This window comes from Taudactylus pleione, unplaced genomic scaffold (genome assembly GCF_031769625.1).
Source record: "Taudactylus pleione unplaced genomic scaffold, aTauple2 ptg000087l, whole genome shotgun sequence".
NCBI classification, from domain to species: Eukaryota; Metazoa; Chordata; class Amphibia; order Anura; family Myobatrachidae; genus Taudactylus; species Taudactylus pleione.
The window spans coordinates 725,337-740,000 of record NW_028284489.1 but is presented as its reverse complement, the minus strand read 5'-3'; the positions used below and the strand labels follow the sequence as shown (position 1 = coordinate 740,000).

At 44.1% G+C, this 14,664-nt stretch overlaps 1 long non-coding RNA gene across 1 annotated transcript; it reads left to right on the top strand.

Annotated features, from left to right (window-relative positions):
• Positions 1–547: 547 nt before the first annotated feature.
• On the top strand, positions 548–3,539 carry LOC148529024 (uncharacterized). The gene is made up of 2 exons (XR_015877851.1): positions 548–1,190; positions 3,071–3,539. It is a non-coding gene; the product is annotated as an uncharacterized LOC148529024 (long non-coding RNA).
• Positions 3,540–14,664: the final 11,125 nt, after the last annotated feature.

Below are 14,664 nucleotides of genomic sequence, written 5' to 3'. Positions count from 1 at the left end.
TGCTGGTTCTGGGAAATACAGGGGGGCCCTATGCATTTTTTCCCCCTGTATTTCCAGAACCAGGACCGGCTCAGAGCCCTGTGCTGGTTGCGCTAAATACGGGGGACCCCTACGTCATTTGTCCCCCGTATTTCGGCAACCAGGACAGGCTCTGAAAAGCCCGGTGCTGGTTGTCCTTAATACGGGGGACCTCTACGTCATTTGTCCGTTGTATGTAGCACAACCAGCACTGTGGCTCGAAAGCCCGGTGCTGGTTGTTTCTGGGGGGCGGGGCTATGCTTTTTTTTTTTTTACACTTTAAATTTTTAACAGATGCGTAGATGGATCTCACTGCTGCATTCGTGCATCTGTGACTTATAGATTTGATTTTCTCACGTGCATACACACTACCAATGAGCCCTCCAACCTCCTGTGTGCTGTCACCTTTTCCACCTGCGTTAGTGTACCATTTTGTTGCCCTTCTCTCCTGCAGGTGGCCCGGTTTGTTCATCCAAACCCTAATAGTTATTACATTTTAAAAAAGCTATGAAATTCCATAGACAAAAAACCTTACGGTTTCACATGTTCCATTAAGGCTGCTTAGACATAATCTGAAAATTCACAAAACCTATTGATTTTCTGCCACTCAAACTGCAAAAAGCAATGAAATTAGGATCATTAAGTCTGACGCCTTAATGGACGTGTTCCTTGCGCAATACAGATATGGTATGCCATCACACCCTGTGGTTAACTGCAGATTCAGCAGGGCGGTGCGGCTGGGGAAAAACAGTGGTGCGGATGAGGAAACACAGACTATCACAGTTGGGAAACCACATAGCAGTAGGGATGGAGGCATATAGGGGAAGAGAGTGTACATGCATAGACAGAGAGTGATATTTTTAAAAATAAGGGAGCTGAACGTGTATTCTAAATGAGATAAATGTATGCAGTGAGAAGGATGTGGGAAGCCAGTGAGATTGTTTTGGTGATCAAATGGGAAGATTGTGGGCACTGAGTGGGATGTGGGAGCATGTGTGTATTCGAATGAGCAAACAAAAGATATTTAAGTCTTTTAGAACTATTATATGCCCCTGCAGCCACAAGTAAAACCTGTCCCTCATTTCAGGATCAGTGACAGCTGCTGCATTTCCAGAGACCTGAGACGTCCGGCGCTGGTTGCTGTAGGGAGAGGCCCTGCACGGATCCAACTTGTAAGTATCTAGATATTATGTATTTATTTTGGATGAGTACGAGATCCCAGCATCCCGACAGGTTTAGGATAATGACACCTTCCGCCGGTTTCCTGATCCTCCCTCCCCAGTACCTGAACCTTACCTCCCCTCCCCGCACTCTAAACCTAACCCTCCCCTAGTGCCTAACTCTAACCCCTAACCCTCCCCCTAACCCTGCTAACTTGTGGAAGTTTTAAATGTTTGTGATAGACTCCCCTGGAGTAGCTGACACTGCTTCATGCACCTCAAGGGTTCTATTGCTGTTTTTATACCCCCTTCTGTCTCTCTCTTCACCCACACTACAGCACACAGCTCACTGACTCTATACCACACTACTGCATGCATCTCACTGACTCTATACCACACTACTGCACGCATCTCACTGACTCTATACCAAACTACTGCACGCAGCTCATTGACTCTATACCACACTGCTGCACGCATCTCACTGACTCTATACCACACTACTGCACGCAGCTCACTGACTCTATACCACACTACAGCACGCAGCTCACTGACTCTATACCACACTACAGCACGCATCTCACTGACTCTATACCACACTACTGCACGCAGCTCACTGACTCTATACCACACTACAGCACGCATCTCACTGACTCTATACCACACTACTGCACGCATCTCACTGACTCTATACCACACTACTGCACGCAGCTCACTGACTCTATACCACACTACTGCATGCAGCTCACTGACTCTATACCACACTACTGCCTGCAGCTCACTGACTCTATACCACACTACAGCACGCAGCTCACTGACTCTATACCACACTACAGCACGCAGCTCACTGACTCTATAACTTCCTACTGTCTCTCTCCTCATCTGCATTCCTACATGTGTCTCTTATTCCGCCCTGTTTATCCCCTCTATCCGCATGTCTCCCTCTATTCCTTGGTTCTTATACTCCCTCCTCTCTCTCCTCAACCACATTACTTCATGCACCTTGCACTCTACAATAATCTCTCTCTTCCTAACTATCTCAATAATTCTAATTTCAAACTACTCTTTATCCAACTTATTTTATTGGTTGAAAATTTTTAAAAGTATTAGAAAATATTTACATTTTTACATTAAAAAATACCTTTATTCAGGGTCATAGTTTACTACTTGTCCAAAATGAATACCAGGAAAAATAAAAGGTGGTTCACACCCCAAACCAGTTGCTTCTATTTGTGCATGTGCCTATGTCCGACATCAAAAGCGGACAAGCACAACTGAGGTAGCTGAGGAAGAATTAGTGTGATTGCAATGCAATTATGATCTGTTAAATCTGTAGTAACAGACAGTTGAAGTATGTTTCAATTAGAATTTGTATTGGAGAAAGAATAGTGCAGGTTTTTAATACCACCTCAATAACAATCAAATAATTTGACAAGGTGGATAAAAATGTGTCTACGTGCTGTAAACTACACCAATAGCTTCAGAGCTTCTCCTCCTGTTGTTAATATATATCACACTTTACTCAAGTATATTATTGAAGAGATATATTTGAGTACATCATTTAATAAAAAAATATACATATATTATGTACAGATGTAGCCACGCTCAGCTATCCCACTAATGTGCCTGCGTCTATGGCATGCGTACGCACGTGACCGCCATTGACTGCAATGGGCAAATGCTGTCCGCTCTTAATCGCGCGATGCACGTGCGCACACATTGCAGCAACGATGTAGCCGGCTACATCTGGATATTGCCCTACTTAACTCTCGTTAAAAGGAAAATAATAAGTAATTGAATACAATCATTACATTGTTCAAGATTATTTGAAGGTTTTATTTAATTTTTTGCTCAAAATTATCCATTTAAGAGAAATATTCTCTTTTTTATTTTAGGATATGTCTTCAAATGAAAGCAATTTTTCAAGACTAATATGAAGATACTGATCAAGTCGATAGGGAGAATACAATGATTTTGCAAGATTCTAAATGGTGCATAAAAGAAAAAAACAACATCCACCAGGCTTCACATTATTGTAACGCTCTCCAGGACAAGGAGTCCTGATAGTGATGATATGGCCCTCACAGACCCCTGATCTCCACATCGAGTTTGTCTGGGATTAAATGAAGAGACAGAAGGATTTGAGCAAGCTACATCGACAGAAGATCTGTGCTTAGTTCTCCAAGATGTTTGGAACAACCTCCCTGCAAAGTTCCTTAAAAAACTGTGTGCAAGTGTACCTAGAAGAACTGATGCTGTTTCAAAGGCAAAGGGTGGTCACACCAAACATTGACTTGATATAGATTTCTCTGCTGTTCGTACACTTTGCATTCTCTTAATAAACTAACACTTCTATTGTTTAAAGCATTCTCACCTTGCAGCATTTTTTCCCACACTTGCCTAAAACTTTCACATAACTGTGTGTATGTATGTATATATGTGTGAATGTGTGTGTATGTATATATATATATATATATATATATATATATACACACACAAATCTATCTCTATCCAAAGAAGGGTGCCCTCAACAGTCTTGTATTGACAGCAGTAAAACATTTTTTCTCATAAAGCCATCATCCCACTGTGCCGTTTCAGTACTCACTGGGACTTTTGTCAAAATATCACAACAGGTGTCCCATCCGATCTATAATTCGAAAAAGACAGACCAAAGTAAAAACACCCCCCTTTTCATTACGGTAAACTCATCCTATTGAGTCACTGTGTGGCCCTGACGAAGTTCAAACCTAGGCAAAATAATTTGGTAATTTCTGGCATAGCCTTAGATCTGCGTGTATGTGGATCTATCTGCTTTCTGATTTGTCGATATAAATAGATGATGGCAATTGTTGGTAATCTGTATCATTTTATCACATCTTCACGCAGAAGTACAGAATGTTCCGATTTCCTAAATACCTCTGGTTCCAAGCATTTTGGATATGGGAGACTCGACCTGTAGTACATTTATAATGTAATTGTAGCTTATACTTTTTTGGAAATTACAGTATCATATAGAATACAGTTTTGTCAAATAATATGAGGGATGAAATCTGCATTATTGACAGTATATTAAATCGTTTAGGTAAATATTTTTTTCAATATCTCTCTCTATTAATAGTGCACTTTAATAAAGAGACTAATAAATAGTTTATTCTTCAAAATTGGTATAACCTCATGGCACTTTTTTCAGACATAGCCTCGCCTCACTGAGGACAAAGCCAAAACAAGCGGGGTTTGTTGCTCCATATTTGATGAGGGCTTTTGCCTGGATTCAGAGATGGACGGAATTGTATAGCTGCACACAAACGGATGTGTAACTACATCTAAAATGCACATACAGGAGTAGGTGTCTCTCTAAGGAACAGACCCCTCCTTGCTGCATCTGCAAATCAGCGCTGGGACTGAGGTTGCAGCCAGGGATCACCATCATGGCTAAAGGTTGCAATATTTGCTCCTTTGGCCAGGCTGTGGAGGCTGAAGTTTAACGCAGCAAAGCTGGGTCCTAGTCACTTGTGAGGAAAGAAAATCTGCATCCACCAGTGCAGACCTTGGTCTTGTCCCTCTTGGAAACATGCCTCTGTATCCGAGAACATTGACCATCAATGTCCACACTCCACCTCACAAACGCTGCAGCATGTCAATTATGCTGAGGCTTGGGGGGTCTGTGAGCAAGATCGCAGGACCCGTTGTGCACATGCGCAGGACAGATTCTGTGCATGCGCAGACCCCTAAACATCTAAGATGTATGTTAAGCATTTTGTAGCTTGGTGTGTGCAAAATTGATGTAGGAGATCACATGGTCCAGAAGATGCCTGTTTGTGAAGGAAAGCAAACACTTTCATGATTATACAACCCACTCGTGCCGCCTGTATCAATTCCTGCCCAGTGTTTGTGTCAAGCCTACCTCACCTTGTCATAAGTATGCGCAGAAACCGGCACAGAGCTTTGTGCTTATTCACTTAATCCTACGCTGGGGCACGTAGTACCCCATCTCCCCCTCCCACTGGGACATAAACTACTCACCTGGGTGGTCAGAAAAGTTCAAGTAGGGTATGTTCCAGAGAGAGAGGTGTGCGAGATTCTATGAGCCAGTGTAAGGGGAAGTGCCAAAGTGGGAAACCCTGTGTCGGCTTCTGCACATGCCTATGCCCTTTGTGTCTCTCCAGTCTGCTGCACCCTGTCAATCCAGCCTCCAGTCACTCTAAACTCCTGCCCTGTCACTCCATGCTCCTGCAGTCCCCTGCTCCCTGTTAGTCCATCCTGCCCATCACACCAGCATCCTGTTCCTGACACTGAAGCTTCAGATCACTCTACTGACCCATAACTACACACTCCTGTTGGTGCAGCCTTCTGTGACTCCAGCATCCTTCTTCCTGTCTCATCAACCCCCTTCACCGGCCCCTTTAATCTGCCTCCTCCTTTATTGGACTGCCTGCACCTCTACTTCAGCAGCCCAGCATGATGGGAAGAAGCATCAGTATCGCATGTGTAGAAGACGCATTAGAGGACCCACTTTCGTGGACAGCAACTACATCCTAGTGTAGCATAGACGGGCTGACTACGGCTGCACCCATAGGCCTCGGAGCCATGCCCAATAGCCCTGCCGAGCGGCCCCTTGAGTCACCCCTGATATGAACGGTTATTTACACGACACACAAGGAGCAGCTTTATTTTTTTTTTTATGCAAACGCCATAATCATATGGTGTTTAATCATTACCTACAAGTGTTGTTGCCAGAAAGAGACTATCGTTTGATCCCATTAAAGTGGCCTGCAGGATCCGCAATTTCATTTTGATCTATTGTTGCCTTGCAAATTCATTGCAGTAAATCCTAACCTCAAAAGAAACCGCAGTATGGTCTATAGGTAAAATTACATTTATCACGGATGCTATCACTTTATGCATGATCACTAGGATGGGTGCTATCAGAATGCTAGTCTCAGGGTTTCAAATTTATGCATACAGCAGTCCAAGGGGCCTATTCATCATCAGTTAATTTTTACAAAAGCTGGTGAAAATTAACATTTTCACCTACAATTGTAAAAATTAAGTTTTTGTACCAGTCATCAAGAAGGTAAAGCAGACGATATCACAGATATCTCCTACTTACCTTCCTCTCCCAGAATGGCCCGCTGTCCCCATACACTAGTATCACAGATATCTCCTGTTTACCTTTCTCTCCCGGAATGGCCCGCTGTCCCCATACACTAGTATCACAGATATCTCCTACTTACCTTCCTCTCCCGGAATGGCCCGCTGTCCCCATACACTAGTATCACAGATATCTCCTACTTACCGACAATCAGCTCCAGCCTCCTGGGAGGGAGCTGATTGTCGGCTAACAGTGGGGGCGGCCAGTGACGTCACATTGGAGGTGGAGCCGCACGATCGTGTCCCCGCCCCCTCTTCACAATGCCGTTATTCTCGCCATTGTGAAGCAGGGGAGGGGGCTTGCCTGCCTTTCCGGGGGGCCGTGAGCGGCACCCGAAAATTGGGAGGCTCCCGGCCAAATTGGGAGGGTAGGCAAGCCTGGCTTACCTTCATCTGGCGGAATGGCCCGCTGTCCCCATACACTAGTATGGGACAGAATTCATCAAGCTCCAATGGCGAGTGCTCCCGCTCCGTGCTTGCAACCCGCTTCTTCTCTATTGGAAGGAGTCCCGGGTTGCGAAGAGGGATCCTTTCATATCCCTCCGTCCCTGTCTGGCTCCGTCCGCTGGACGTTGGGGCTTTTGTGTGCATGTGTGACCTGTAGGTCACGCATGCGCACTAGAGTCACTGCTCCTTTTGGACTGGAGCAGTGAAGCTGCTTGCGGCGACAGCGTATTTTGAGATCAGCTGTCACCGCACTGGAGCAATGCTGAATTGCTCTGGATTCCACGGCGTTAGATTGTTAATAGTTTGGAGTGCGAACGGACCACAGTAAGTAACATCATGATTAGACCCCTAAGAGTACATATTTGGCGATTCATAGAGGGGGTTACCATGGAGAAGGGTATTCCTTCTCCATGGCGATTCACAGAGGGGGTTAACATGGAGAAGGGTATTCCTTCTCCAGCGGCACCCCTGCTTCGTGTATGAATCTGCTTTCTGTTCCTGTCCTGCGGTATAGATTCGCCGTATGAGGGTGGAGTAATCTGTACTGCAAGCCGAACAGAGCAGGGAAGCTGCATACTTCCCTACTGTCTGCCAGGCACCCGGCGCTGTCGCCATCCCCTTTTCTCAGCGCCTATTGTAGCTGGTCTGACCTGACCTGCTGCTCAGATCCCGGCACATGCGCAGTGAGAATACAGACATATCGGGCTCCAGATATGTCTGTATTCTCACTGCACCCAGGGATTGCGGATAGGCTGGACAGTGCCCAAGACGCCGGACAGGTAAGTGTACATGAATAGCTATTAAACATTACTATATATCGCATCGATGTGATGCAATATATAGTGATATTTATCGTGAGCCACTTCATGTTCTTTATGAATAGACCTGATATTATGGAAGGAGTGCAGCAGATATCCCCGGTATCTGCTGCGATTCCTCCAATTCCATCAGCAGCACAACCCTCATAGGTTTCTATGGGGAAGGTGTTGCTGCCAGATTGACCAAATTGGTCCCCGCAGCTAACGCCATCTGAGGGTGGCATTAGCTGCTGGACTACACATCACGAAAAATACCGGTCACCCAGCAATGGCCCCTGGGCATGTGTAGTCTGTAGACCGCACATGCGCTGGAGTCCTGGCACAGGAGTGAAAAGACTGCTGATGTGGTCACCTCACTCCTGGCACTTCACAGGGACGGGCTCCTTTCGGAACCCACATCCCTGCAGGTGCCATATCATAGATCCAGGTGGTATGATCACATACTGCAATGTGACCATTGGCGCTATGATCGTGCCCAGATCGTATTGCAAATGTGACAGAGAGATAACATGATCAATACAATACCAAAAATAAAAGTTCCAGTGTATTTATTTTAGAACTATCATTATAAAAACATACATGACCATTTACAGTATAAACAAACAAAAAAGTTGCTTAGATAAAATAACGCCTGCAGTGTAATAATATACATAAATCAAATAATGGGGTAGATGTATGAAGCCCAGAAACGGTATCAGCGCACGTTAAGTGCGCTGATACCGTTTCTCCCCGATGTATGATCGGGGGTCTGGGCGGTAAATGACAGGGGCGCTATGCGCCCCTGTCATTATCGGCGCTGCTATCTACAAGATAGCAGCGCCGACAGCCTGGGCTATGTACGAACGGTCAGATCGTCTGACCGTTCGGCCGGCTGTAGCTGTCGCTATCGACAGCTACGGCCTGGCGATAGCCTATACCCACAGCAGGGACAGCGCTGTTCCTGCTGTGGCGGCTACCGACTTCAGGGTGCACGCGGGGATCTTGCGATACTTGCGAGATCCCGCGCATGCTCATTGGAGCCGGCCGGGCTTGACACACATCGCATCAGCACTAGGCTGATGAGATGTGGTCTGGAGCGGGTAGCGCCGGAGGGGGGAGTTAACGCTCCCCCTCTCCGGCCGGTGAGATGTTCACACATCTCACCGGTAGTGCTTCCTGCTTCGCCTCGGTAAAGAGGCGAAGCAGGAAGCGTTATAGCGGCACTTAACGTGCCACTATAATACATCTACCCACTGAAAGCTATGAAATAACATACTGACATGACATACATACATGGATGTGAGCAAACAGATATACAAATAATAGCTGCATGCTAGCAATTACATATATATATATATATATATATATATATATATATAGATATATAGGGCTCTATTTATTAACATTATTTTTACTAAAATAAAGTGAAAAAGGGTGTTTTCACACCCTTTTCACATTATTTTAGTTTCACCTGTATTTATTACAGGGCAATTGGAGTAGAATTAGTAAAATTCTACTCCAACCCCCAGTATCACTTATTTTTAGTAAAGCAGATCGCATTTCCCATAATTGTAATGGGAAATGTGATCTGTGTGCAAGTTACTAAAAATAAATTGTAAAAAAATACCGAGGGAAGCCCCGACCGCGGGGGGCGGGGCTTAGTGCCGGAGGGCGGGGCTTAGCGTCGGTGGGGGGGTAGTAGCGGTGGTCGGTCGGCGCATGCGCGTGCTCTTAGTCGCGGTATTTTTTCCGAAAATACCGTGACTAGAGTGCGGATGGGATCCGCAGGGACAGAGCTTTATCGCAAGCTCTGTCCCTGCAAGGGATTTATAGTAAATCCCTGTGATATTACCTGAATTCGCAATGCGAATTCACTCGGTAATATCACACTTCAATCCGCATTCAATATGCGGATTGTAGTAAATAGAGCCCATAGATAGATATAACATAGCATGTCAGCAACCCTCAATAAAAATATATTTATATGTAAGAAAAATATTAAAATAATATTGGCTACATGCTGTTAATTATATACACATACATATAAAATAATATGCATATGGCACAGGCAGACATTTAATTCATATAGCATAATATACAGACATCACTAGACAAAACCTAGATATTAGAAGCAACTGACAAAGGAATGCCTCCTATTTCCTCAAACAAACTAAACAGCAATGTGTAAATTATATCTTTAACCAGATAGTTATGCAGGAGAACAGTCACTGGAACTGGAGTCTTGCTGCTTGCTGCTGTGTACACACGGCCCGGGGGAAGGAAGCAGGGGGAGAGCAGGAGAGGGGGAGGGAGCTACTGAGGCTGAGCACAGACACATCGCATCTGCAGAGAGGGAGACTGCATTACGCCATGTGGAGCTGGCGTTATTATCACACAGCCTCCAGGTGATATTTTTTTACAATTGCAGCTTAGTAAATGTGAGCTGATCACATTTCCCATTACAATTGTGGGAAATGCGATCTGCTCACTAAAAAAATGTGATACTTAGGAATTGGAGTAGAATTTTGAGAATTCTACTTCAATTGCCCTTTAGTACATTCATGTGATACTAAAATAATGTGAAAAGGGTGTGAAAACACCCTTTTTCACATTATTTTAGTAAAAATAATGTTGATAAATAGAGCCCTAAGAGGCATATTCAATTAGGTGCAAAAGTCCTGTACATTTTGCATACCGGACATTTTGCAGACATCACTGGTTTTCCATGTGAAAAAGTATTGCGCTCGTCCCCGCATTCAATTAGAAATCAGTGAAAACGGGACCCAGCGAATTTGGACCTGCCGAAAAGTGCTGTTAGATTTGGGGAAATCAGCCTGACACCCCCCAAAAGATGTACTGACATTGATGATCACTATAGATACTCCCAAATAGGCTTGCTGAAGGTATTTGGGGTACTTAAATGCTCTCAATAGCTGCTAATTAGTGTCTTTGCACAAGTGGTGAAGAATAGCATTTAGCAGTTTTTTTAGCAGAAAATAAGTAGTTCCAGCAAATTTGAGGTAGCATATTTTAAATTTGCTAAAGTGAAGTTTTAAAAAAAACGTTCAAAATCCACATGCCGCAAGCACCTGCAAACTTAAAAACATCTGGGACATCCTTGGTGACCCCCTGGAGTATATTTCACTATTTTTTAACTTTGTCCCCCAACTTTGGTATTTTTCACCCCCACAATGAAAGTTCTTTTTTGGGGTGTTCTTAAGTATTTGTTAGACTTTTTTTGACACAGTTTACCTTTGAGGGACTGTCCCAAGGTTGCTTGGTGGTTTCCGGACATTTGCACCCCAAAACCCCAATTCTGCACTATTTTTCGACACCTATTCATAGGCAAAACTTTTTTGCTGGTTCCATTGCGTTAAGTATCTGCATCGTCAAAAAGTTTGGAGAATTGAATACGGAGGAAACTTTTCGCATGTCGAAATGATGTCACTCGTAATACTTTAAGGCCGAAAATGGCTTTTCGCTGCTAATTGAATATGCCCCTAAGTGGAAAATGCAGTGTATTCGTAAAATATATTGAAAATGTTAGTAGAAACACAGTGTATTCGTAAAAAATATTGTGACAATAAGTGGAACTGCAGTGAAATATTCAACATTTATTAAATTAATTTTTGACACTAAGTGGAAACTTCACAATTTTACAATTTAATAACACAAAATTAGCAATAAAAAAATGCAACTTTTCACTTCTTTCCTCAATCATGAATAAATGATTAGTCTACATGCCGACTACTAGATCTCAACAAAGTGCTAAATAACGTGCATAATATATTAAAAAGAATGACATCACAAACGCCTCAGCTGAGATTCACATAAACATTATTTTCAAAAGGTGAAAATAGAAGATATAGAGGCCGATCCAGACCCGGATGCTAAGCCATGATCGCTCGTATCCAAAAGGGGCCGGGTATGTAAATTTAGTGATCGCACTGTCTGGCAGAAGGATGCCCTCTATGTCTTAGAGAGCAACTGCAGAGTGAGCGCATGCCAGTGTAAAGACGCCCACTTTTCTTTCTTAGCACATGTCATCTCCAGAAAGTGTATGATTAATCAGTAACACTGAGAGCCATCGGAGCTGCACTCAGCGCTTGAGATAGACCCTACCCCGCTGCAAGCACTGTGATCACTGCTGGCTGATACAACCAAGTGATGTGTACAATGACTCCTCCTTGCTAATTATGGATGCCCATTAAATGCCATTTTGAAACTTCAAACATGCTTGCATTCACAGCACCACTCCCCCATTCACAAGCACCTTCCCCTGTTACCACCCACAAACGGCACTATCTTTCACTCAATGTAGCATTCAGTCTGTGTGCTACAAGTGCACGATTCCCAGAGACAGTGACTGGTTCTTGCATGCGTATTTTGACACATATGCATGCGCAGATTGGCAACAATCGTCCATAGCATTCAGGTCTGAATCGGCCCCATGGTTTAAAAAATGGAATAAAGCAGATAAAACTTCATTCTCTGTTTATAGTGTCCCTACTCCCTTACCCATGGCCCCTCTACCTGAACTTCAGTGAGTCAGAGGGGCAACTCCATGCAACCATATTCCAGAGTTCAGCTGCTCCTCCTGTAGCCCAGGTCAAAACATGTGTAGGGGGTGTGGTGATATGGTCTAAAATGGAGCTCACATCCACTAAAGTGGACAATGAATCCCCAATCTAACAGGGAGCGCAGCTGTAATTTATACACAACACAGGAAGGGATGACGATATAGGCTTGGGTGATGGTATAGGCTGGAGTAACGATATAAACTGGGGTTATAGGCTGGGGTGATGCCTGAGCATAATCCAGAAAAGCCACATCTTGGGTGTGGAATTATTTTAACAGTTGTGAAGGCCTCTGTACCATTTGTAAAGCCAAAATTAGTAAAGGTAGGGACCTCCACCCTGTTACATCATCTGCAGTGCATCCATCAAAAACATTTTTGCAAAAAAAATTCAGAAACTGTTGCTAAGAAAGTAACAACAAGCAGTACAGCGTCAGCTAGCTGCCTTCTCTCTGCTAGATCCAAGCACCTGCCATCTTCACCTCCAACACCTTCATCAACAATATCCTCAATCATGAATCGATTGGTTTGGTTTGTTTTGGCCCACACAAAACAAGCTACTAGTAGGCAGATGCCATTCCTGGAAATGATCTTTACGTGCACAAACTTGCTTTACAGAGGCAAGATGTTGTCACCATCATCATCATCCAATTCCTCACCCTCATCAGTGTATACATCATCTTCACACAATATTAATTTGTCCCCGCTAGAATCCACCATTACTGGTACCTCTGTAATTTTTGCATGTGATTGATGGTAAAGGTCTTTCTCATAAAATTTGTAGTTCATTTTGATGAACATCATCTTTTCCACATTTTATGGAAGTAGCCTCATAGGCCGATCACTGACAAGGTTCCCAGCTGTGCTGAAAACTTTTTCTGAGCACACACTGGAGGGTGGACAGCAGTTTGTGCAAGGGCCTCCAAATTACATTTTTTCCTGCCAGTGGTCAAATGGACTGTCTGACATGCCTATTTGGATGCTATCATTATAATTTTTTAAATAGTCCTCAACCATTCTTTCAATGGTGACTGTATTAGATGGAGTTCCGGTAAAGGTGTCATTAATTGTAGGCAATTCTGACCTGTCCAGATGTCAAAAGTTAAAACTTGGTTGTGTTGACTACCCTGCATCACCAGTGTGTGTTTTAAAGTTTAGTTTTCTCTCGGCAGATGCACTTGCTGGAAAAGCCATCACTGCATCATGTGCCACTTTCTCACGGCCAGGGTTTCTCGGCATGGTGGTCACCGGGTATTACCTGTGAGGTCATTGTGGCGAGGGGTCTCTGGCAGTGGTGCTGGTGTTTGGCGAGGGGCATTGGCTGCGCATGGTTCTGTGCGGGCACATTGTCACTGAGGCCTGGTGAGCCCTGGTGGTGTTTCTGTTCCATTTGGCATGGGCGCTGCCATCTTGCCTCAGGTCATGTGATTCAAGCTGTCCAATCCTGGTGGGTCATGTGCTCTTTCCAGCCAGTCACAACACGGCACCTGGTATTTAGGAAGGTCCAGAACCTTCTTTCATTGCCAGTGCAATGTGTTTCTCAGCTGCGGCTGAGAGAGAGTACCTGTGCCTTACCTGTCTGCCTGGAAGCACTACTAGCCTTTTACCTTGCCTGCTCCAAACCTGATGGACTCACCCTGCACCCTCCATTTACCTTTCCCCTGCCTGAGTACCTGAACCTGCTGTTTCCCTGCACCTTGCCTTACACTCTATCTCCCAGCTGGACTTCATTACTTCTGCCTGCTCTTCGTTACAGCTCACCAAACCTGCATAGTGGACATTTCCTGCCTGTCACTATCTGGACATTCTCCCATTTGCTTCACCACAGTTATCAAGTGCACTTTAGTACTAAACCTGGACTTTTACTTTTGCCATTCCCATGTCTGCTAAATCACTTATTAAAAACTCCACCTTTTTATTTAAATCTGCTTCTGTGTCTACTCCTGTCACCACCCCGGGTCCACAACAAACCCAGACCTTCACATACTTGAGCTGACAATTTGCTTACCAACAGCTCTTTACATCTCTTCATATCTGTGTCTGCTGGGAAGAAAATCCACTCCCAGCAGCAGCAGCAGGCATGGCACTCATGGAGTCTCAAGAAAGACACAACACAAGACTGAAACCTTAAATCTTAAATCTTGCATTTGCTCTGTTTGGCTTGTTCACATATCTGTAGTTAAGTGGACAGTGGGTACAACGGAAGTTTGGAGGCCGCTATGTTTTTTTTATGTCCCTGTACTGGTTGGGAAATGCTTTTCAAGTGGAATCTTTGCAAAGGATTATTTAACAGTCAATTGATTTGGAAAGCGCTACTAGTAGTCTTCCTGGTATCCTGTTGGGATAAAAATCCACTCCCAGCTGCAGTATCAGGCATGGCACTCAATGATTTTTCTGGGGCAATGACTGATTTGAATGAGCAAAATATTTTTTGTAAATGCCTCCCTCCTCCCCTCCCCTTCTTCCTCATACATTTACTTTGCTAGTAAATTTAATTGAATATTTTGATTCCAATCAA